Source organism: Schistocerca gregaria, chromosome 4 (assembly GCF_023897955.1).
Source record: "Schistocerca gregaria isolate iqSchGreg1 chromosome 4, iqSchGreg1.2, whole genome shotgun sequence".
Classification (NCBI taxonomy): Eukaryota; Metazoa; Arthropoda; class Insecta; order Orthoptera; family Acrididae; genus Schistocerca; species Schistocerca gregaria.
This window is the reverse complement of record NC_064923.1, coordinates 771962060-771985508: the sequence shown is the minus strand read 5'-3', so window position 1 is coordinate 771985508 and position 23449 is coordinate 771962060. Positions and strand designations below refer to the sequence as shown.

The window sequence follows — 23449 nt, the reverse complement described above, 5'->3', positions numbered from 1 at the left end:
TGTTTCACGAGTTTCCCCAAAAAATCAATACATATCTAATAACAGATCCAAGGTAGCTATAGTATACCATTTTCCTGGTGTCCATATGAATGACAGTGGCTAAAATTTCCATTCCAAATGCAACATTGTTTACTTTATTTGATAGAATTCTATATATGAATTCTAACTCATATTTGTAAGTTTATGCCTAGGAATATGACTGAGTAACATACTTGTATTTTTTGGTTATTTTGAGCAATACCAGCTTTTCGAGCGTTTGCTTAATTGGTGGGTTTTTGAAATGTTTAGCCTTAAGGCATTTCGATTGAACCATGTTTCCAACTTACTTAATGTATTTATGACACTCTGTGGTATAACGTCAGAATTTTCATTTTCAATTAGGCCAGAAATATCATCTGCAAATAAGCTTAGATGACTATATCTATTGAGAGAGAAGTCATTTATGCAGAACAGGAACAAGAGTGGTGCAAGGATTGAGCCTTGAGGAACACCTTGTGACACAGTTTGCCACTCTGAGAAGTTATCTGCTCCATTTGATGTGATTATTGTCCATTGTTTCCTCTTCATGAGATATGACTCAAAGCAATATCAACTTACTCCATACCTGATGAGTTTGAAAAGCAACTTTACAAAGTTGAATGCTTCTGTAAGATCGCAGAATATTCCTGCAACCTTACCTTTTCCATCTAAAAATGAAGTAATTTTGTCAATAACTCATTTATCATATCTACTGTGTTTTTACATTGCTGGAATCAAAATTGTTTGTTTGAAACGTTATCACACTGTGTGAAGAAGCTTTGCATATCTGTAAAGCAGCAACTTTTTCAAAAGAATTTGATATGAGTGGCAGTGTAGGAATGGGGTGATAGTTTTCCATATCATCCTTTGAAACCTTTATTAACCAATGGTTTTACTTCTTTATATTAGAAGAGATAAGGGAAGTAGGCTTCCTCAAAGGATTTGTCTATTATGAGAGAGAGAAGATGAGTTGTTATGTTGTAAACTTTTTTAATCATTTTGATTGGTAACCCACCGCAGCCTTCAGAGTCTTTGTTCTTTAAGGAGAGTACAATATTTTCAAAATTTTTTGTTGAGACTATGTTGAGTTTTGTAAGACATTCAGTTATAGTTTTTTCAACCACAAACTCTTTACTTTCTGCTTATAATTTGCTATACCTAAATAAGATTTTGCTACATTTTTTAAGTATCATTGAAGCACTCAGATATTTGAGCTGGATTTATGGCAGATTTTTCGTAAAGTTTGATTTCTGAAATGTTTTTGTCACCTACTTCAGTCATAACTACAGGCCATATAACACTTGTTCTGTTACACTCCTGGAAATTGAAATAAGAACACCGTGAATTCATTGTCCCAGGAAGGGGAAACTTTATTGACACATTCCTGGGGAAAGATACATCACATGATCACACTGACAGAACCACAGGCACATAGACATAGGCAACAGAGCATGCACAATGTCGGCACTAGTACAGTGTATATCCACCTTTCGCAGCAATGCAGGTTGCTATTTTCCCATGGAGACGATCGTAGAGATGCTGGATGTAGTCCTGTGGAACGGCTTGCCATGCCATTTCCACCTGGCGCCTCAGTTGGACCAGCGTTCGTGCTGGACGTGCAGACCGCATGAGACGACGCTTCATCCAGTCCCAAACATGCTCAATGGGGGACAGATCCAGAGATGTTGCTGGCCAGGGTAGTTGACTTACACCTTCTAGAGCACGTTGGGTGGCACGGGATACATGCGGACGTGCATTGTCCTGTTGGAACAGCAAGTTCCCTTGCCGGTCTAGGAATGGTAGAACGATGGGTTCGATGACGGTTTGGATGTACCGTGCACTATTCAGTGTCCCCTCGACGATCACCAGAGGTGTACGGCCAGTGTAAGAGATCGCTCCCCCCACCATGATGCCGGGTGTTGGCCCTGTGTGCCTCGGTCGTATGCAGTCCTGATTGTGGCGCTCACCTGCATGGCGCCAAACATGCATACGACCATCATTGTCACCAAGGCAGAAGCGACTCTCATCACTGAAGACGACACGTCTCCATTCGTCCCTCCATTCACGCCTGTCGCGACACCACTGGAGGCGGGCTGCACGATGTTGGGGCGTGAGCGGAAAACTGCCTAACGGTGTGCCGGACCGTAGCCCAGCTTCATGGAGATGGTTTCGAATGGTCCTCGCCGATACCCCAGGAGCAACAGTGTCCCTAATTTGCTGGGAAGTGGCGGTGCGGTCCCCTACAGCACTGCGTAGGATCCTACGGTCTTGGCGTGCATCCATGTGTCGCTGCAGTCCGATCCCAGGTCAACGAGCACGTGCACCTTCCGCCGACCACTGGCGACAATATCGATGTACTGTGGAGACCTCACGCCCCATGTGTTGAGCAATTCGGCGATATGTCCACCCCGCTTCCCGCATGCCCACTATACGCCCTCGCTCAAAGTCCGTCAACTGCACATACAGTTCACGTCCACGCTGTCGCGGCATGCTACCAGTGTTAAAGACTGCGATGGAGCTCCGTATGCCACGGCAAACTGGCTGACACTGACGGCGGCGGTGCACAAATGCTGCGCAGCTAGCGCCATTCGACGGCCAACACTGTGGTTCCTGGTGTGTCCGCTGTGCCGTGCGTGTAATCATTGCTTGTACAGCCCTCTCGCAGTGTCCGGAGCAAGTATGGTGGGTCTGACACACCGGTGTCAATGTGTTCTTTTTTCCATTTCCAGGAGTGTATTTTGCTCTAGAGTGGTCATTGTTATTTGCCATTTGCTCTGAGGCTTTCACAACCTTTTAAAAAGTAGTTTCATAGTTTCTAACATATTTCACAAATTTGGATCTTTCTCGCACTTCAGCTGATTGTGTAGTTCCCTCCCTACTGTCACTGTAAATATTTATACCTGGTGTGATCCATGTTACCTTACCTGATGTTTTATTGTACCATGATCTTGGTGGGAAAGTTTCATTAAATACTTCAAGAAAATGTTTTAAGAATGTACTAAAATTTCATTTGTTGAATCACCATCCCCTAGAGACCATTTAACTTTACTTAGTTTCTCAACGAATACTTCAATATTTTTGTTTCATTGAAACTTCTTTTGATATGAGTTTTTCCTGCATTATGTTTATCAGTTTTTGGCAGTGAGACAAACAAGGCTAAGTGATCAGAAATTCCTAGGTCAAGACAGAATTTATGTACATTATGAAAGTAGTAATTTGTTACAATGTTATCAATGCACATGGCTCCGTGAATATTTTTTATGGTGGACACCAAACAATTTAGTTTAAAACCAGACTTTTTAATGGAATCATTAAATTTTGCTGATTATATATTGCCATTTGCAGTATTTATATTAAAATCAACTGCTATTACAATTTCTTTCTTCTTTTCTTTCTTTAGTTTATCTGTAGAGAATGTAGAGGCGAATTGTGTGACTAACGTTCTTCGTAGAATTCTATAAATTGAAATGACAAACATGTTAAGGTCCCTAAGCCCGACATACAGATTTTGAACATACACTCTTCCTTTAAACAATTAAAACCAGTTTTCACTCCATAGTTTATATAACTAATCATGGGTATGCAGCATTCTCTGGGAGATTTTTCCTCCCTGCAACAGCTGCTAGCGGCATTGAAATTTTTAATTTTATTTTAAATATTTGTTTTGTTAGTGCTAAGCCAATGTTCATTTATACAAATAATTTTTTTGTCCTTACATTCTGAGAGAAGAATTTGTAAATCATCAAGTTTGTAGCCTAGGTTGAAGGAAGATATCGAGTTTAAGCCATTTATATTCCAGTGCATCAAATAAGAATTTTTGTTTGTTTTAATGGTATTAAGGATACATTTTCATACACATTGTTTGGCAGTCTTCTTTTCAGCTAACAGGCTTTTTTCTTCTACATCCCATCCAGTAAATATTTGTTTCCCTTAGCTTTATTGATTTTGCAAACATCCATAAACATTTTGCTAAAGGGCATCGATCAGAGCTTATTTGGATGCAGTCCATCCTTGACAGCACTTTCCTTGGCTAAAAACTTATTTGAGTTTATAAATATAGCAAGTAGTTTATCAAAACCCTTATTAATTGTGCAGTTATTCATTTATTTATTTATTTAGCCATCCATGGACATTTTAAAATATATGGATGTTGTCACTTTTGTACATTCATATATTTATACAGTTTATTGTTGATGTAGTTAAACATTGTGACATATAAGTTATTTACAATCGTTTTTGCTCCTTATCAGAATATTGTGAAACAAATGCTATTTACAATCATTTTGTACTAAGGAATTCACTTATAGTGTAAAAGCAGTGTTCCTGCAAAAACAGTTTAGGATTTTTCTAAAGTGGTACATGTTATCTGCTTCTTTTATTTTCTGCGGCAGTATATTATACAGTTTTACACCTTCATTCAAGAAGCTATTTTGAGTCTAATGTTTATTCTTCCTGTCTAGGTGAAGACAGTGACTTGTTCTTGTACTATAGTTATGAAAACTGCTATCTGTGCTATAATTTTCTCTTTTTTCTTGATGTACACTATGGTTTGGAATATAAATTCACAAGCAAGAGTTCAAATTTCTGACATTTTGAAAAGTTCTCTGCAGTTGGAGCGCTTACTGCTTTTTGTTATAATTCTTACTGCTCTCTTTTGCATTTTAAATACCTTTTGTAAATTATGAGCACTGTTTCCCCAGAAAATACCATAACTGATTAATGAATGAACATAACTAAAGTTGATTAGATCAATAAAATTGTCATGCTCCAGCCTCCTGTTTATGATTCTGTAAATAACTGTCCTGGAAGCACCATAAATTTTTACAGCTGATTGGATTATATTTTTTGATTCGTTTATAATTTCCTCTTCACTATATAGAGAATTTGTCCCAACATCGATGAAAATGCCTTTCTAATATTTGTTCACTTAGATTTCAAGGTTTTCTTTGGAATTTATAATGTTTTTAAAATAGTTATTGAGCTCATGGGACCTAATCCTGTGTGGACTCCACAAGTTGACACTACGTCATTTTTCAAAATGAAATTGCCTATAATGAGAAATTTGTTTTCAGCTTCACTCTTGGCACAGTCATATCTGTCTCCTTTGTTATCAAACTTTTCATTTGGCCATTTGTATATAGTATTTCTGCCTATTGAGTCTTCACTTTGTTTTAATTCAAATGATGTGAAACACTTGTTTTTCAATAATGAGGTATAATGATGCATATAATCTTCCCACTTCCTTCCAACTTGCAGCTGTTGTCTACATTAGCTTTTTATGAAGATTTGAGAAGAGCAAAGATTACAATAAACTTTCTAGTTTACTTATCTTTTCATGTGGAATTGGCTCCAGTTTGTCTTGTCTAGGGGTCTGATTCCTGAAGCTGAAATTCTCAAATTTTAGGTCCTCATGGTTTCATTAATCTACATAAATTTGAAAATTGTTGGTGCAGAATTTTTGTTATGTTAATATATTTTGTCACATTTTAGTATGTCATACAGTCTTTTGATTTTTCACATTAACAAAGCTGAAATTGCATTGTACACACAAAATACAAAAATACATTGGACCACATCAGAGGAAAGCTTACTACTGTCCCATTCTTTGAAATTAACAATATTGCAAAGGGCTTACAATTTTTCTTTACAAATGAATTTCTATCAGTTTCGATTGTTATTTCATAAAGGAATCAGGAAGTAAACATACTAAACAGTATTAGATTGCATAATTAATAAAAGAAATTTTAAGTGTGCCAAATAATTCATAATTTCAAATGTTTCTAAAAAAATTAACTATACATTCAGAATTAGTACTTACTGATTATAACATCCTGAATAAAATAATCCTTTTTCATCAATTTTAGCTTGAAATATAACATACTGAGAAAAAAATTATATAAAAGTTTTCCAAAAAGCAGCTGTTACTGATCTGTCCAAAATTCGAAAAGTAAGACTGGTACTGACAACTACTGTTGAGGAAAAGTACTGCTAGAGTAGGATACCCCTTTACATGCACCAATGAAGTGGTGAGAGGTAATGAGAAATGTGCTGGGGTTTTAATGGTTAGGGGGCCTGTCTTTGCAGTAGGGTTAGTTTTTGACACTGCACTTACCTAGATAATAATTGAAAGCAAATGATGGAAATAACAGACATAAATGAGTAGTGTAATGCTAACTGTATATAGGTATGTGAATTTAGGTACAGTGAAAATGTTTTTGAGCTAAGTAACATTTGCTACTATTTATGCGTGTAATTCATGACACTGTGATCGGACCATTGACTGAAAGAGCAATATTTTAGTGAAGTACTGGCTGCATACTTTCACAAATTTAGGTTTTACATATTATTGAAGACTTTTCTTTGTGTTCTGGGTTATGATTGGCTTAAGTTAACTGATCACAGTCATTCAGAAGTAATGTGAATATTCTGAAAAGAGTCAATTTTTAGTGAAATTCTAGGAATCTTATGGGTATCTAAATTTCTGCTTGGAGGTGAATGCAATGATTTGAAACAGCTGGCACTCCCTCAATTTTGCTTTTGATTGATTTATTTATTTATTAAATTAATTTTGGTCCTGTGACTTCTTGTACAGATATAAGACAACTCAATAAAGAAATACATAGGGATTCATATCATCAACCAATTTTAAACTTTTGTTATTTATTTTCAATAAGTGATCATGTTGTTCCTTAGGGTGGCTGCATGAAAGTTCATTGCTACTATCTTTCCAGTTATAGGTAAGTTTATTTCTTTGAAAAAAGTGTGTTAGCTCCAGCAATGATGTGTACATAGACATTTGAAGGTCGTTCTCATTTAACCCTGTGATCAAAATACTGGTGTCATCAGCAAATAATGTTTTCTGTTTCTCATGAACAATTTCATTCAGATACTAAAATGTAGACTTTCATGGCCGGAAATATCATGTCCATTATAATTATCCGGGCTGTTATGCGTGGCTGCCTCAAAACACGTTTTATTTTGGCGGACGTGCGTTGAGGCAGCCACGCAGAAATAATACTGACGTACAGGCTACTGCAAAATCTAACGGAAAGAATAGGGAGGATCTTGACAAAGCGGACTATTACAGTAATTTACAAGACCACTTGCAAGCTCACCAGGAAGATACAGGAATACCTTAAGCCTGCCAAGGACACTCGCAAACCATTGGGAAAAGCTGGAGTGTATAGGATCCCATGCAGGTGTGGTGATGTTTATGTGGGTACAACTAAAAGAACGGTTTCTAAACGTTTGGAAGAGCACAAGGGAAATTGTAGAAGAGGAGAAACGGAATGATCAGCTGTTACGGAGCATGCTTTCCAGCCAGGGAACCACAACATTAGTTTCGAGGAGACGCAAGTACTAGCGGCCACAAGCGGGTACTACGAAAGGCTCTACAGGGAGGCAATCAAAATCGCTAAACACCCAAATAATTTCACCCGAAAGGAGGACGACATGAAATTAAACGGTATATGGATGCCGGTGTTAAAGAAGATGTGTGCCACCCGTCCACTACTGGGTGATGGCAACGGCGATCGCCGGCGGCGGACAGCAGCCAATTGCACTGACGTTTTCAAAACACGTGACGTCACACCGCGGCGCACGAGCTCGCGGAGACGAAATTTAGTGGCAGTCAGTAGCGAGCCAGTGGGTGTGCTGCACCTTCTATCGACCTACCGTCCCCCTTGAAGATGTCTCCCACAGTTGGAGACGAAACGTTGGGAATTGAGACAAAATTCATCAACCGACCACGGCAAAACAGCGCGGATAATTTTAATGGACAGTTCCATTCAGGTCATCTCTATGCAAAAGAAAGAGGATTGCATCTACTGTCAACAACTGGGGCACACTATAACATTTCAGCTCCTAAACACCAAATTAAAACGTTGCATTAGGAGGTGTCTGCTTCGTGCAAAAAGGTCTCGAGTGCATATTGACGACAACAAGTAATTCTTCATTACAGACGTTTATTTACAAACAGAACTGACAGACTTCACAGACTCACCAACTGACTCTCAGAGCTAACCGCACTGCATATCCGAACTGGCAACTGACAACTCCTAGGTGTATTAATATCTTTCCAAACAATGAGAGTCTTTGACAATGTTTTGTTTACAATACGATAGCAATTCACGACTTAAAACTAAATTAGACATTACAGAATTTTAGCACAGATTAAAGTAAGTAAAAGGATCAGTACATATAAATTCTTACAAGCATAATTTCCAAATAGATTTTATAACATTTTTCTACCAGCTTCTGGATAACCTTCACCAGATTTGTACCGATGTTTCCAGAAATATCTTGACATTTGATTCTGGATATTTCTTGAGTGATTTAGAACAACTATTTATATGTAAAATGATTTAAATCGTGTTTCAAAACGTAAATAAATCTTTTTAGCAATATTTCTTGATACAAATCGTCTTTCGAAATTAGGTTATGAAACAGTTTTCACAAGTTTTCGTATTTTTGTGATCATAATGTAGAATTTCTCCATAGAAAGTTCCAGAAGTGTGCATTAAACGTTCATTTACAGACTTTCTCTTTAGCTGGTGAGTTTTTAAAAGTATCTTGTCCATATTATACGAAATAATTTAGCTCAAAACTGATAATTTATACAATTAATCAGAGCTACAGCAAACAGTGAGTCTTTCTTTTACAAAATGAAATATAATTACAAAATTGAATGAAAATAGGTTACTAACACTAATATATTTACATTAATTCTATTTTTGTTCTTTCCGTGCAAAATGTCCTAATATTGACACAGTACAATATTTAAACATCACCAAAGTTTCCCTTTACATTTTGCATATCTGTATCGACATCCCCTAAAAGTCTACAGTATCAAATACTTCAATGTGTCCCAATATGTCCTGTAATGTTACACAACCCCCCCATCAGTACTTCCACGTGAAACACGGAAGGGTTGATGTCCTTACATTACAAAACAGAAAAGTTTTACACATATCTTTGGTGTCTTCTTTCTTGAAGACCGGTGATCTTCTTTCTTGAAGGTCAGTGATCTTCTTCCTTAAAGGTCGGTATACCACAATGCCACACACTGTATTTCAGTCTCATCTTCACAGTCCGTATGGTTTCCATATACACTGCAGGCTATCACAGGCTGCAATAGCACAGTCCGCTATGAATATACAGCATACAGTGGTCAAACCCAGTTAAACATTAGCAAAAGCATTTAATAGTCGGTGGACCGGTTTTTAAGGACACAGAAATTTGAATTCACTAAAGTCTAATTACTCAAGAAAGTTTACTCTAAATAATTTCTTAAAGCCAAGAGAGGATAGACTGAAAGATGGAGAAAATTGATTATACAGGATCACAGAATAAGTGTAAGATGAAATGCCAGAATACGAAAATGAAATATGACAATTGCATAGCTAGGGGACCTAGTGCTCGCCAAACACTTAGCACACAAAGAATGTATGCTCCCCTGAGGAATCAGATAAATACAACATAACAAAAATATCCTGGTAATATTACATATAAAAGTCTATAAACATCTATTATCTAAAATACTTTTTTACATTTTACGTTTCGGAGGCCAAACAGTCTGCCAGAATTTGGGTAGACTAGACGGTAAGCATTCGGATGAGGATTGTCCTGAATCTTGAAAGGTCCAATGTATATGTCAAAAAAACTTTTTTAATTCACCACTGATGGCTTTAGACTTCTCTTGTGTTTTAACAAGGACCAAGTCTTCAATTTTAAATTGAGTAGGCTTCAATCTTTTGTCATGTCTACATTTCCTCTTATCACCTTGAGATTTCATGGTCTTTCTCACTATTTCCTCTCTCTCTTGAGTACTTAATGGTTTGCAGACTGGAAAATCAATGAAATCACTAATTGGATGTGGTGGTTTGCTATTATACTGTATTTCATAAGGCGAAAACCCTGTTGAGGAATGCTGTAGGCTGTTCACAACATCTTCGAATTTCTCAACATAGTCAATCCAACTAGCATGATCAGTATTGCAGTAGGTTCTAAAGAATCGCCCAATTTCCCTCATGTATCTCTCCGAAGGGTTTCCTGACGGATGATAAGCTGAAATAAGAATGTGACTTATATTTTCATCTTCAACAAAAGCTTTCCATACTCCAGAAGTAAATTGAGTCCCATTGTCTGATAAGATTTTCTGAGGTTTTCCAACCCTGCCAAAATAGTCTCCTCTGATTTTTGAAATAATGCTCTTACTGTTTGCCTTGCGAAGAGGGTATAACTTAATGAATTTTGAAAAAACATCAACCATAACAAAAATGTAGCAATAGCCTCTTCTGGTCTTCGGTAATGGTCCATGTAAGTCGACAGCGACTAACTCGTGTTGTTCTTTTGGTAAGATGTTTTGCATCAATCTTCAACAAGTTTGGTTGGATACTTTTACTCTTTGGCACCTGTCACAACCCGTCAAAATTTTTCTAACCCTCCTGGCTTGTTGTTAAAGTACACATTTTCTTGGATTTTCTGGATACACTTTTGAATCCCACAATGACCAAAACTTTCATGAATGTACTTGATGAGTACATTGATGTACTGTTCAGGCCAACATAATTTCCATACATCGCTATCTACACTGTTTCTCTTGAATAGAATCCCCTTGTAGATTTTGTAATAATCTCCCACTTTTTCATGTCCCTTTTTCCCTAAATAACTTCTGACCAGTTTACAGTTCTCATCGTGGTTCTGATTCCGTCGGATGTCATTACAAATGTCTCTGATTTCTTGTTCATTGTCCACCCCTCTTAAATACATAATTTTGAATTCTTTTTCACATTCCCCACTGTCATCTTCAAAGTCACCCCCCACAGGTAGTCTAGATAAAGCATCAGCAACTACATTATCGGGTCCTCTTAAGATATTTTATTGAGTAATTAAATTGTTGTAACAAGAGTGCCCACCTGGTAATCCTTCCATGATGCAAACTACATTCTTGAATATAAATTAATGCCTTATGGTCTGTGTAGACAACTACCTGGTTTCCCAATAAATAATTTCTGAATTTAGAAAATGCCCAGTAAATGGCCAAAAGCTCTTTCTCGGTAACAGTGTATTGCCTCTCATGTTTTTTCAAGGTTCGACTAGCAAAAGCAATAGACCTGTGTTCTATTTTCCCATTTATATTAACTTCTTGGAAAAGGTGAGCACCTAGGCCATAATCACTACTATCTGCCATAATGTAAAAAGGTAAGTTTAAATCAGGACAGTACAAAATATGACTATTACATAACTGTGTTTTTATTTCTTCAAAGCAGCTTCACATTCCTGATCCCAAACCCACATTGCGTTTTTCTTCGGCAATCTGTTAAGACTTGGAGCATTTAGAGCTTGGGTACTAATGAACTTTCTGTAGTAACATCCCAAAAAATGACTTTAGTTGTTTCTTGGTTTTTGGAATTGGGAATTTTGCAATTGCCTCGAGTTTTTCAGGATCTGGCAAAATACCTTCCTCAGAAATACTGTGCCCCAGAAACTTCAATTTTTTCATACCAAACTTACATTTAGATAATTTAAGTGACATTCCCCCTTTCCTTAATCTATTGCAAACCTCCCTGAAAGTATTAACATGTTCTTCCCAAGTTTCTCCAGTGATCAAAATGTCATCTACATACACAGTTAATTTTGATAAAAGATCTTTTCACAAAACAAAGTCAAGTGCTCAATGAATTCAGCTACTGAGACATTCAGCCCAAATGGTACCATACAATACTGGTAACATCTTCCCCCATACATAAAGGCAGTATACTTTCTGGAATCATTTTCTAATTCTACTTGGTGAAATCCTGATGAGAGATCTAAACTGGTATGTATTTCATTCTTTCAAATTTATGAAGTAATTCGTCTATATTCTCGGAATGATCGGTCTCTCTTTCCAGATACTTATTTAGGTGTCTTGAATCTAGTACAAGCCTGACACTGCCATCACGTTTTGCAACCACTACCAAAGGATTATTGTATTGGCTCTTACTTCTCTCAATGATGCCCCACTCTTCCATCTTTTTAAGTTCCTTTTTTACATCTTTTCTCTTTGCAATGGGTACACTATAAGGTTTTATAAAGAATGGCTCATGTGGTTTTAATCTGTGTTTACATAGATAATTCTTTACTCTGCCAGGTCTATCATCAAAAACATCACAGTAATTCCACAATAATCTTTCTAACTCTACCTTCTGTTCTTGGTTCAAATTATCTGATTCCCATAATTTTTCTTGAACTATATCCCCATATTCTCCATCATCATAATCCTCAGTAATTTCCTCTACACAATAACCACTGTCTTTAGAAAATGTAACGTCCCTAATTTCAATTCCCTTATCAGCACAGTTTTCAACCGACATGTCAGTACTGGAACATACTCTCGTCTTAGGATCAATAAAGGTAAACAAACTCTTTTCCCAATCAAATGCTGCATTAGCTTTTAATATCCAGTCCATACCCAATTATTACAAGACATCCTTGAGTAAACTGTACATCATTTATACTGAAGGACAACAACACCTGTCTATTAACAATTTTGCTCAGTTTGCCGGTAATGCCTCTAATTTTTATTCCAACAATTGGTAATTCAACAAAGTCAGGATCATGCTTAATTATATCTCTTAATTTGCTTGAAATGGCACTAATTGGACTCCCTGTATCAATCAAACAATACCCTTCCCAACCTGCAGCTTTAATTTTTATGTATGGACTACCAATAGTGGTGTTTTCCCTTTCTTCTCATTCTTCATACGAAAGATCTTCTGCTACCTCATCATACCTCTGTTCCATATTTAGGTTTTCTTTATTAGGCAATACTTTCTTCAAACTTCTAGGTCTACTGGAATTTACTGGAATGTCTGGCTTACTATTTACCTCACACACATCCTGACTAGTACCCCGTTTGATGATTTCATTAGGCTTAAAAGCAGAAACTGGTTCACAAATTTCTCTTAATTTGATCTTAACATCATTGTCATCACTGTAATCTTTAAATTTGTCCCAAAAAGATTTCAAAATAATCTCAGATGCATCAGCACAATCAACCCCCCTGTCTCCTGATGTATTACTAAGCTGAACTGGCACAATCTGATTCTCAGGTGGAATGTAGTTAGAGTTCCTGGCACAACTATTCTCAACACTATTGCTTATAACATCCTCCTTAACTTCAACATAAACTATTCCATCCAATTCACCATCAAAATCTTCTAGTACATAATCACCATTAGCCTTAACATCAACATTATCATCATTGCCTGAGCTTACACTACAAACACTACTAGTATCACCAACATTACTCACAACACCATCTTCACCAAACACATCCACATTAATATCAGACTTTCCAGAAACTTCAGTACGAACATCATTATGACAACTTACATCTAAAACATCACCACACATAAGTTTGTACAATCCAAAATTATCAAAGTTATCCTTACCTTTCATTTCAGCATTAGGTGCTTCTTCTTGATTATATAAATTTGCAATTATATCGTCTTCTAAGCCTACTTCATCAAAGGTAGCCTGGTTCCTATTACAGTTGTTTCTAGTATTTTCTCTGATGACATTCCAAAATTTCCTGTCAAATTTAATTTTTTCATTACCTCTATCTACAGATCGATCATAAGCATACTGTCTATACTGGTTAGGTCTCTGATTATAGTGCTGTCTGTTCCGGGTGAAATTAGCCTGATTTTGAAAATTCCTTGCCCCAAACTGACAGACTCCCAGTGGAGCATTTAGTCATTTAAAGGCCTATGTCTGTCGTTTCCCTGCCTCAGGTTACCTTCTCTCATGTCATTACGCCAGGACCTGTTTCGATTTTCCCATTCTCTGTTTGAATTAAAATGCTGATCATTCCTACCAAAATTTCTTCTGTCATTGCTATTATAATTATCCCTGTTGTTGTTAAAGTTTCTTCGTTCACTATTATTGTTATTATTTCCACGGTTTGGTTCCCACCCTCTGTGTGATGAACCTACAAAGTCGTTTAATCTGTTGTTTTGTTCAAAGGCTCTATCAAGTTTGTCCACATATTTCAAGAATTGTTCTATGGACTCATCTGGACCATATACTAAACCCCATTGTACTCTTTTCGGAAGTCTCCGTTTAGTGCATCAATTTGAGTTAGCTCATCAAATGGCTTATTCAGATGCACTAATTTTTGCAACTGTTTCTCACAATAGGCTTTCATTGACCCATCAGGTTCTCTGTAACTAGGACCATTCAAGAATTCACTTTTGATTCGAGCTTGCTCAGTTTCAGACCAAAATTTGGTTAGAAAACATTTTTCGAAATCTTCAAAGGACATTTCCGCGGAACAATTCTGATTGGCCCACGAAAGCACCTCACCATCAAGTAATTTCTTTACAAATTTTATCTTAACTCTATGGTGGCGTATATGGATGTAGTGGCAAATCGCTCCGTAAATATCGGAAAATTACCCTCAGTAAAATGTCTACTATGTGCAAAAAAAGTGATAAAAGGTGTTAAAATATGTGTAGTGGCACATAAGTGGTATCATTCATGTTGTTTCATGGAAGCAAATCTCAGTAAACATACATGCGACTGCGGAACAGAGTGCAACGGTCTTGAAACTGCATTTGAAATGTGCAATGCTGGACTCGAAATAAGCGTGAGGGAAGAACTGGAAAGTGACTTAAGTAAAGCCAGACAATACGCAGAAATGCTCAAAAGTTTGATTGACTATATGGACGTTCCCACAGACTCGCAAACAGACAAACGAGAGTGTGTATATATTAGGCCTAAGAAATTCTCTCGCCCTGTGTCAAATACCAACATTTTTCGTGTTCCGTTAATGAATAAATACAATGTACTAAATGCAGACAGTTCAGAATCGCGGACAAAAAATCTCAGTGTAGCTGGTAACTGCTCACAAGGATCTATTAAACGAAAAAGTGCCAGCAGAAACTCGTCACCAACAAGTACACTTAAATGAAAAAATTGTGTTACAGTAACTTTTAATAAAGCAAAATATGAGACAAAAAAGGAAACAGTGAAGAAGAAAGAAGAAATATACATATTATCAACGAGTCATGGTAAGGGACTGGCCACAATCATGTCTGACATGCAATCGGAATACAAAGTGACTGGAATTTCGAAACCTGGTGCTCCTCTACGGGAAGTGCTGAAAAACTGTGAAACTGCCGTAAAAAGCGACGTCAACTGTGTCATCATCGGAGGAGCAAACGATGTCTATAAAAACGAAAGCAGCCTTGCTGTAAGGGCACTGAAACAATCGCTAAGAAAAATTTCACAGGCGAAAGTATTTGTTGTAAACATTCCCCATAGGCACGACTTAACAGAAAACTCATGTGTAAACAGAGAAATCATCGCAAAAAATCGAAAATTCAGGAAGATTTGTAGCAGTTTTGTGCACACAACTTTCATTGAAGCGACGACTTCAGTAAGAGAGCATTTTACTAGACATGGACTACACAGAAACAACCTAGGCAAGAAAGTGCTGGCCAAAGAAATTCTCCAGGTGATAAAAACTGCAGGAGTGGACACCCATGTGAAAATAGCACTACCTGCAACAGGTTCTCTGCCAATGACAACAGAAATGAAAAGTGCACCTACAACATATGAGGAAGAAACATCTGCAGATACACTCTGTGATCAAAAAATTACATCTGTGCCAACATGTGAAGTATCACAGTCACCAGTGGCATCATCAGTAACAGCAAGGGAAAAGGAAGTAACTGTAGCAGTACCAGCAGAAGTTTCACCAGCAACAGTAACCACATCACCACTAGCAGAATTTTCACCAGCAACAGTAACCACATCACCAGTAACAGTAGTGGAAAAGGCAGTACCAGCAGAAGTTTCACCAGCAGCAGTAACCACATCACCAAGTACAGCGATGGAAAAGGAAGCAACAGTAGCAGTACAGTGCAGCTTAAGGAGGAGCCAAAGGAAAAATACATCTGTGCCACTTAGTGATAATTTTTTATGGTTTCAAGCCAAAAAGAAGACAAAAATTTAAAAAACTGCCTGCAAACTCACAGATAAGTAACAGTAGTATCATATTCTTAAACATTCAGGGTCTTGAAAGTAAAGTTGAAATACTGGAGGAGGCAATGCCACATAATAAGTACTCCTTCCTACGTTTATCTGAACATTGGCTTAAACCAGGACAAATTGAATGCTATGTACCAGAAGGCTATAAACATGGAAACAGTTTTTGCAGATCTCAGTACCGCAAAGGAGGTACTGTTATCTTCGTTTCAAAGGAAATAGAGTTTAGACCACTAGATCTTAGTTGGGCATGTGAAGAGAAACGCTTTGAAATTGCTGGAATCATATGTGATGTAATGAAACTTATCTTAGTATGTATATACCATACCCCTGACTCAGATGAAAAAACTTTAGACAGTATACTCTGCCACATAACAAAGTGGTAACAATATGTAACTATAATTGGGGGAGACTTTAATTCAGGCTTTGACGTAACATGTAACAAACCAAGTGTAAATAAGTTACTAAACATGCTAAGGCAGCACAACTTCCATCATGTAAATTCTGAACCGACAAGACTAAAAGCGTGCCTGGACAATGCTTTTGTCAACTGTACTCGTGATATTTACTCCACCAATGTAAAGGAATTTGCTTTCTCTGACCACTCTATCCTAACAGTAGAAATAAGACATATTATGAAAAGGAATGGGAACAAGGCCACACAAAAAATATCAAAATGTAATACCTTTATACTAACAAAAAACAATCTCGGAAAACTAACACACCAACTAAACATAACTAACTGGGACAAATTATTTCAAACATGTGGTTCTAATGCGCAGTTAGTGTATGAAACATTCCACAATTACTTAATAGGGGTTTTAAAAGCTCATCTTGCATCAAAGAAATATCACAAAACAAGAAAGGGTAAAATGTGGTACACGAAAGAGTTGGAGAATCTAAAAAATAAGCTAATGCTGTTAAAGCGCCTAGGCAAAGTAATTAATTCTAAAGAAATTAAGGCTCTTGAAATCAACGCAAAAAAATTGTATAAGAAAGAGCTACAATTGGCTAAACAAAGATACAACACTAATCTCATAAAAAGTAGTAGAAACCAGTGCAAAACTGCCTGGACAATAATTAAGACTGTTAAAGGTCAAATAAGAAACTTTGATGAGACAGTTCCAATAACAGTAGATACATTCAACAAATATTTTGTAGTCTGTGCAGATGAAATAAAAAACTTGATCAGTAAACCCAATGTGACGCATATAGATTATCTTAAGACTGCAAACCGAAACCATAATCAGGCCGGACCTTCATTGAAACACCTTAATGAGGTATGTCAAGATGAAGTTATCAAAATTGTCAAAGAAATGAAAAATTCACATAGTACAGATATTTATGATATGTCAAACAATTTACTGAAAGAAGTAATACATTACATTGCAGCACCATTAACATATTCTATAAACTTGTGTCTTAGAGAAGGGGTCTTTCCTGATTCTCTCAAACTATCTAAGGTGACTCCAATCTTTAAGAAGGGAAGCAAAGCTGAGCCTGCTAACTACAGGCCAATTTCACTAATTCCAACACTAGCCAAAGTCTTTGAAGGCATAATGTATCAGCAGATCTATGAGTACCTAGAACTAAACGATATGCTGAGTACATCACAGTTTGGTTACAGGAAAGAAAGGTCAACCATACATGCCATAGAACTCTTAGTGAGTGACATTTTGGCAGCATTTGAGGACCAGGCTCACATACAGGTAACCTTATGTGACCTGAGCAAGGCCTTTGACTGTGTTGACCACTCTGTTTTACTCTCTAAACTCGAATATTATGGAATATGTGGCAAAAGTTTAAAACTCGTCAAATCATACCTTAATAATAGGAAGCAAGTGGTAAGCTCAGGAAGTAATGTGTCAAACACACTTGAGGTTCAACACGGAGTGCCACAGGGATCTAAATTAGGACCACTTCTATTCCTCATACATATAAATGACCTACCGGCAAATATTAATGTAAACATATATGTATGCAGATGATACAACTCTGCTGTCTGTAAACCATGATTTTGATAAACTTGTAAGCAGTATGAATTTGGCAAAAGAAAATGCAACATCATGGTTTAATGCAAATGGGCTACTATTAAATGAGACAAAGACCCAGAACATGTGGTTCAGTCTATCAAAGACTACAAAAATAGAAAAACAAAGTGCAAAATTTTTAGGTATAATCCTGGACAACAAACTAACATGGGACTCTCATGCAGAACACATAGTAGTTAGGCTGTCAAGAGTTATATACCTGTTGAAGAGGCTGACGTTCTGTGTGACATCGGAATATGTAAGGACAGCGTACTTTGCTTTTTTTCAGTCTGTTTTAAGGTACGGGCTAACGCTCTGGGGAAATAGCAAAAAAATAAATGAAATTTTGGTGATCCAGAAGAAAGCAATCAGAGTAATAGCAAAGGTAGATAATAGGACACATTGTAAACCATTGTTCATTAAATATAGAATTTTAACAGTTATTAATCTATATATTCTTGATAGTGTTAACTTCATACTTGCGGAACTACCTAATTTAAGTGTAATGAATCAAAGACATGACTACAATACAAGAAACTGTACTTCTCTGATCTTGCCAAAGAATAGATTAGCAAAAACAAACAATAGCCATAAGTACATGTCAATTAAAATATATAACAAATTGTACAAAAATGCCAATCAAATTATTTAAGGAAAAGCTACACAGCTTCTTGTTAATGAACCCATTCTATTTAATAGAAGAATTTTTAGAAATACCCAATATCAACTTAAGTCAAATGTGTTAAATATATTTAATAAAAATATTAGGTTAAGTGAACTGACGAAGTCTATTGCATGTAATAATGCTGAATGACCAATAAAGAATCTGAATCTGTCACTATGGATGTGAACTGCTCCTTGCAGAATTGCATGAAGTCTTTTGGGTGTATATTCTTGTTACCGGGATAAGTTTTAATGGGAAAATTTCCCCATTCCCCATTACAACTATTACTAAAATCTTTTTGCAACATAGTTTCTTGTATTTCTACGAATTTTCTGTCCACAGTTTTTTCGACATTACCTACTCTACTACAAATTTCTGTGACCTTTTTGTCAGAATCAGATTTGAAAGATTCAATTTCGCTTTCAAAAAATCGTTTTGTCTGGTCAAATTCATTTCTCAATTGAGAATTTTCCTCATTTACAAAATCAACAACTTTTTTAAGTTTTGACTGGTTATTTGAAATTTCGTTACTTAAATCAGTTTCAAGGACAGAAATTTTGCTCTCAACCATGTCCACACGACAACTATGTTCTTTTTGGTTTGACTCAAAAGTAATTCGCCATTCTTCTAGAACCTGACTAGTGTGAGCAATCTGTTCTGTATTTGAATTTATTTCTGATTTTAAATCACACAAAGCCTTCGAAATCGACCTGTCCATCTGTTGTTGTGTCTGTTCAATTTGTTGACGTAATTCGGCACGAGAATCGTCCATCTTCGAGTTTGTGTTATCCAACTTCGAGTTTAACTCTGAAAACATTTGTTTTAACATTTCCAACATTCCTACACTGTCAGAAGCACTTTCCCTAATAGGTGTACTCGCTACACCGCTGTCAATACTGAAATCTGCGTCTTTTTCCATTATTTTAGGAAGCAGGTACTTGTCTTAGTGTCCGTCGGCGGTCGTTGGTGTCAGTGTTTTGCGAAATTTCTACAATTCCAGAATGGTTTCGCTCGGTTGATTCACTCCTCTTCTTGTGACCCCAGAATCGACGTATTTACTTCTGAAGAATGACTGGTCCGTCGTATATCCTCTTCTTGTGGTCCAAAAACAGACGTATTTTCTTCTTGTGATCCCAGAAGAGACGTATTTTATTTTGAAGAATCACTGGGTGGTCGTCATATCCTCTGCTTCCTCCACCAAATTATAACATTTCAGCTCCTCAACACCAAATTAAAACGTTCCACTTCAATTTGTTTGCACTTATAGCGATCCCAGCTTCCTCAACCAAATTAAAACGTTGCAATAGGAGGTGTCTGCTTCGTGCAGAAGGTCTTGAGTTCATATTGACGACAACAAGTAATTCTTCGTTACAGACGTTTATTTACAAACAGAACTGACAGACTTCACAGACTCACCAACTGACTCTCAGAGCTAACCGCACTGCATATCCGAACTGGCAACTGACAACTCCTAGGTTTATTAATATCTTTCCAAACAATGAGAGTCTTTGACAATGTTTTGTTTACAATACGATAGCAATTCACGACTTAAAACTAAATTAGACATTACAGAATTTTAGCACAGATTAAAGTAAGTAAAAGGATCAGTACATATAAATTCTTACAAGCATAATTTCCAAATAGATTTTATAACATTTTTCTACCAGCTTCTGGATAACCTTCACCAGATTTGTACCGATGTTTCCAGAAATATCTTGACATTTGATTCTGGATATTTCTTGAGTGATTTAGAACAACTATTTATATGTAAAATGATTTAAATCGTGTTTCAAAACGCAAATAAATCTTTTTAGCAATATTTCTTGATACAAATCGTCTTTCGAAATTAGGTTATGAAACAGTTTTCACAAGTTTTCGTATTTTTGTGATCATAATATAGAATTTCTCCATAGAAAGTTCCAGAAGTGTGCATTAAACGTTCATTTACAGACTTTCTCTTTAGCTGGCGAGTTTTTAAAAGTATCTTGTCCATATTATACGAAATAATTTAGCTCAAAACTGATAATTTATACAATTAATCAGAGCTACAGCAAACAGTGAGTCTTTCTTTTACAAAATGAAATATAATTACAAAATTGAATGAAAATAGGTTACTAACACTAATATATATTTACATTAATTCTATTTTTGTTCTTTCTGTGCAAAATGTCCTAATATTGACACAGTACAATATTTAAACATCCCCAAAGTTTCCCTTTACATTTTGCATATCTGTATCGACATCCCCTAAAAGTCTACAGTATCGAATACTTCAATATGTCCCAATATGTCCTGTAATGTTACAACACCATATTTAATTGTAACTTTTTCTGAAATGTATATGTTGTTCTTATAATGTTTCCAGTTATTTTATGATGTTTAAGAACAACTTTCTAATGACAGTTAGTAAGATATGACCTAACCTACTTGTTTGGAATACCTCTAATTCCCTTTCTTTCCAGTTTGTATAACAGAATAGTCTGGTCTATAATGTCAGAGGAATAGGTCTGAGATAATTCCAGTAGTCATTTTCTGTTTATCTATAGCTTTTAGGAGCCCATACAGAAATTCATAGACTAATTTGGTAATGGATCCTGACTGCCTAAAATTATGCTGAAGATTTGACAGCAAAGAGTTTTTGTTAATGAACTCTTGTAATCGATTGTAAAAGAGCTTCTCAAAAATCTTTCAGAAGCCACTAAGCTGAGCTACAGGCCTGTGATTGTTAACAAATGCTGTAGCTCGATTTTTTTGCAATGGGTTACCGCTGTAACCTTAAGGAGATTTGGAAATGTATTTGTATTTCTTTATTGGTCCTGTAAATCGTGTTTAGGTACATATTTTGCACAAATCATGTAGGACAAGTCAGGTTGGTACAGTATATATAACATCATACACATTGTTATTTTTAAAGGATAAATAATTAAATATTATTCAATAATGTTCAATATTGATGACAAATTTAATGTAATAAAATAAAAATATAGACTTATTAAGAATATTTGAGCAATTACACTACACTTTTCTGGTACTCTAAAAACTCAGAAACAGAATAGAAGCAGTGGTCAAGCAAGTACTCTTTCAGTTTCACTTTAAACTTTTGTAAATTTTGCATCTGTTTCAAATAGGACCGCATGTGTTTGTACAGCATTATGCCAGTATGATAGACTCCTCTCTCACAAATGTTTGTACTTACTGTATTGTCATGCAAGTAATGCTTCTGCCTATTATTATGAGGGTGGTAATAACAGTTATACTTGAAGATATTTCCATCTTTTAAAATATTTCCTTTTGTGAAATTTAATATTTTATACATATATAAGCAAGGAAAAGGCAGTATAATGGGATTATTAAATATTGGTCTACAGGGGTCTCTGTACTTAGCATTGTTTATTAGTCTAACAATCTTTTTCTGTAGTCTAAATGTTTTGTTTGTACTTACGGAGTTACCTCAAAAGATAATGCCATACATGAGCTATGTGTTGTAATGTAATGGACTACTGAAGAGTGCGATACCACCCTTATAGTCGCATCTGCCCTTGCAGGGTCAGAACTCCAATTTCATTTCTATGATTTTTTCAAATTCAATATTATTGTATGTAGTATTTAATTTTGCCCAAATCTTTTTTATTATATTATTCTATAATGTGAACTTTATTTGTTTATTTCTGGAGATTATGTTGGCACCAGTGTGAGCCAAAGACATTCGTGTGTGAAAGGTAGAGAGTCGGACATAGTTAAGGTGACTGTTGGGGTGAGTTGGTTGGACTGTTGTGGGGAGAGGGAGGTTTTGTGAGGTGGACTGTTGATGGAAGTACGGAAGGAAGTCTGTCGTCTTATATAGAGAGTATTTATAAACAGTATCTGATATGAAGATGGAAATTATTGTGAAAAAGTTAAATTAATAAAAATGAAGAATCAATAGTAAAACAAAAAGCAAGTACCAGTTTTCATTAGCACACAAAGACCCGGACTATATATTAACAATGTTAGATGGATGGAACGCACCATGGCGAGAATCAAGACAACGAGACCAAATTCAGCATCTAAAGGTAAGGTATTATAATTAGTTTTAGTATTCTGTGATGTATCATTCTTTTGTCTCAATATTAAGCTTAACATCATCTGTTGTAGATACAGACCACCTAAGCTGGTGGGGTGTCTTCAATTGATCATCATAATCTCAGGGTTTGAAATAGCATTTAAATGAATTGAAAGTTTGTCGCTTGATATTTGATTTTCACCCCGACAAAAGAGGGTACATTACAGTGTGAATACTGCCATGGTACATTATGATCACAGGTGCACGGCTTGTATTTGTGTGAGGATTCTTACTCTGTAAGTAAGTGTGTTTAGCCTTTTATTTACATGGTTAAGATGTGTCTCCCATTTTAGGTTTTGCTGAATATGGATACCTAAAAATTTTGTGGCGCTCACAGATGAGACAGTTTTTCCATCAATTTTGAAAGTTGGTCTGCACCATGTAGTTTCTGTGAATTGTGTAAATTGACTGTCACTGTTTGTTCATTATTTATTATTAGCTTGTGTGTTCTAAACCACTGTGTCAAATTTTGTATTATACCTGTAGCTGTTTTTTGTAGGTTTTCCTCATCACATGATTTGATTAGGATATTTGTGTCATCTGCAAAAAGTACTGTTGTCCCTTTGGTTATTTTTTCTGAGAAATCATTAACATAAAGAATGA

The 23449-nt window shown here is 36.1% G+C and overlaps 1 protein-coding gene and 1 long non-coding RNA gene across 2 annotated transcripts in view; both read right to left on the bottom strand.

The window, feature by feature from the left end:
- Positions 1-23449, bottom strand: part of LOC126267919 (uncharacterized) — a 95945-nt gene that overhangs the window by 54529 nt on the left and 17967 nt on the right. The gene's annotated exons all lie outside the window — the stretch shown is intronic.
- Positions 5474-8570, bottom strand: LOC126267328 (uncharacterized). Its single transcript, XR_007548994.1, has 2 exons — positions 7052-8570; positions 5474-6978 (listed from the first exon to the last, which is right to left on the bottom strand). It is a non-coding gene; the product is annotated as an uncharacterized LOC126267328 (long non-coding RNA).